Genomic DNA, 2,595 nt, shown 5'->3' with positions numbered 1-2,595 from the left:
TGTGCGTAGCTAGATCCACTCATTTCCCAGGGCCTGGTTGGCCCAGATCTTCAAGCTGCGGTGTAGAGTGAGCAGGGCTGGGGTGTTTGCCCCATCAGATCGGGGAGTGTGGCCAGGCGGCAGCCACCAGCGCAAGGCTTTTTCTGCCCTGATTGTTGGAAAGCCGTCATGTGCGCACTCCTCTCAAGTACAGTCTAGGCTTCTCCAGCCCTTCTGTCTGCCCATTGGTCCTCTCAGCAGCCAAGGGGGTGTGTCTCCTCCATGCAGGACCCCAGGCGTGGGATGCCCAGATTGTGGCTCGACCTGCTTGCTCTCCAGGGTGACGGTCCACCCATGTAGACCTTCTCTTCCTTTCTGATCCCTCCCGGGAGTGCAGGTCCCAAACCAGTACCTTTTTTCCATCCTACCCAGTTACGTGGAGATTTTTCTTACAGTTTGGTTGTATAGGAGTTCTTCTGCCAGTTTCCAGTTAGTTTTCTGTGAGAGCTATTCCACATGTAGATGTATTTTTGATGTTTTTGTGGGAGGAGGTGCGCTCCACGTCCTCCTACTCCATCTTGAGCCCCCTCGTAATCTCCCTTTCTTAAAGTCAACCATGCAGTGTGGTACAACCTAATCATTACAATGATAGGTCACCATATTCATAAGTCCCTCCCACACTCAAGGAGAGGGGATTCTACTGACTGAGGAACCCTGGGGGCCATCCCAGAATTCTGCCTATTGCAGGAAGTATACTGGAATAGCATTCTCCCCACTGTAGTGAGGTTTTTCTTGACCACTCATTTTGAGAGTTCTATGCCTATCCAGGGTCTTGGAGAAAAAGACATATACCACTATAAAATCTGCCTAAAGGGATGCTTTTGGGCTGAGACATTATAGCTCTCCTGTTGAGATTGTAGAATGTGTTTGCTCATTATAGCAAAGATTTGTAATATAACTGGGGGTCCTGTTTGTTCATTGCAGATTTTGATAGCCTGAGTTTCTTAAAAGAATCATTCACCAGAAATAAACCAGTCACAAGACGACAAATTCTGTATGATTTTACTTTTTTGAGGTATCTGGAGTAGTCAAATTCATAGAAGCAGAAAGTAGAATGGTGGTTGCCAGGGCCTGGGGGGAGGGGGAATGAGGAGTTATTGTTTGTTTGATGAGTATGTAGTTCCAGTTTTACAAGATGAAAACATTCTGGAGCTCTGTTACATAACAATGTGAATATATTTGACACTACTGAACTGTACACTTATAAAAGGTTATGATAGTAAACTTTACGTTATGTGGAGGGTTTTTTTTAACCATGGTTACAAATAAAAATAAATTTTAAAAAAATCATTCACCAAAGCTTTTTGTGATCTGAAGTATGAAAGAGCTTTTTTTTTTTTTTTTTTTTTTGCGGTACGCGGGCCTCTCACTGTTGTGGCCTCTCCCGTTGCGGAGCACAGGCTCCGGACGCGCAGGCTCAGCGGCCATGGCTCACGGGCCCAGCCGCTCCGCGGCATGTAGGATCTTCCCGGACCGGGGCACGAACCAACGTCCCCTGCATCGGCAGGCGGACTCTCAACCACTGCGCCACCAGGAAAGCCCTGGAAGAGCTCTTAAAAGCAGCCTTGGGATCAGGAAAAGTTACTAGAATGTCATAGTGCTTATGGAGGATTTGTGTTCTCGACATTCATCCTACCCTCCTTTTCTGTGCCTTCCTGTACTGCAGGGTGTGGGAAGCTAGTGTGCCGAGTGTGAATTGGATTCTAGCCGTTTGATACTCTTGTGGGTTACTTGGAGGGTGGGAGTGAGGCTGAGACGACGTTCCATTGACAAGCATGGTCGTAGGGCAAGTAAGTTCCTGCAGTCGTTTTCCAGTGCCCAACACTAACCCCATGCGTGTCAGTTGGCAGTTGTGGCAACAGCATACGAGTCTTCCTGACCCCTGGATCGCAGCTAAAGCATCACGCTCTTGAAACCACCAGTCCCTATACAGCCTTCAACCTTTCTGGCTGAGGTCAAGGTAGAGTAGCTCCCCTGGCAGGCCAGTCGTTCTGTGGTATCATTCTGAGAGTCAGTCCTGGAGGGCCAGCCCAAAGCCTGAACCTCCCATTCTTTTTTTTTTTTTTTTTTTTTTTGCTGGGCCAGGTCTTAGTTGCGGCACACGGGCTCTTAGTTGCATCTAGTTCCCTGACCAGGGATCGAACCCGGGCCGCCTGCATTGGGAGTGCAGAGTCTTAACCACTGGACCACCAGGGAAGTCCCGATCCTCCCATTCTTACAACAATTTTGCAAATACCCAATACCCTGAATTAAATCCCTTTCTGCTTAAAATGGCTGGAGTGATTTCTTTTCCTGCAACTGAACCGTAAGTGTTCGTGATACGTGACGATCAGGCCAGTGGATGTTTTGGAATTTGATCATGCCATCATGTGAAGGTTTGGTGGTACCTGATGGAGGCCTTCTATGTAAATGGGGCTTTGGCGGTTATTCCCATCTGCCCCGCTTTCGCCCTGCTCCCTTACGCTGGGCCTCAAACCCAGCTGGACCTCTGCTGCTGCTGGGCAATGCTTTATTTCTGTCCTTTCCCTTTTGTAGCTACTGGAAAACTTTTTTCCT

The 2,595-nt window shown here is 48.2% G+C and overlaps 1 non-coding gene across 1 annotated transcript; it reads right to left on the bottom strand.

The window, feature by feature from the left end:
- Positions 1-2,162: 2,162 nt before the first annotated feature.
- On the bottom strand, positions 2,163-2,235 carry TRNAG-CCC (transfer RNA glycine (anticodon CCC)). Its single transcript has one exon. It is a non-coding gene; the product is annotated as a tRNA-Gly (tRNA).
- Positions 2,236-2,595: the final 360 nt, after the last annotated feature.

This window comes from Tursiops truncatus, chromosome X (assembly GCF_011762595.2).
Source record: "Tursiops truncatus isolate mTurTru1 chromosome X, mTurTru1.mat.Y, whole genome shotgun sequence".
Classification (NCBI taxonomy): Eukaryota; Metazoa; Chordata; class Mammalia; order Artiodactyla; family Delphinidae; genus Tursiops; species Tursiops truncatus.
This window is presented reverse-complemented; position numbering and strand designations above follow the sequence as displayed.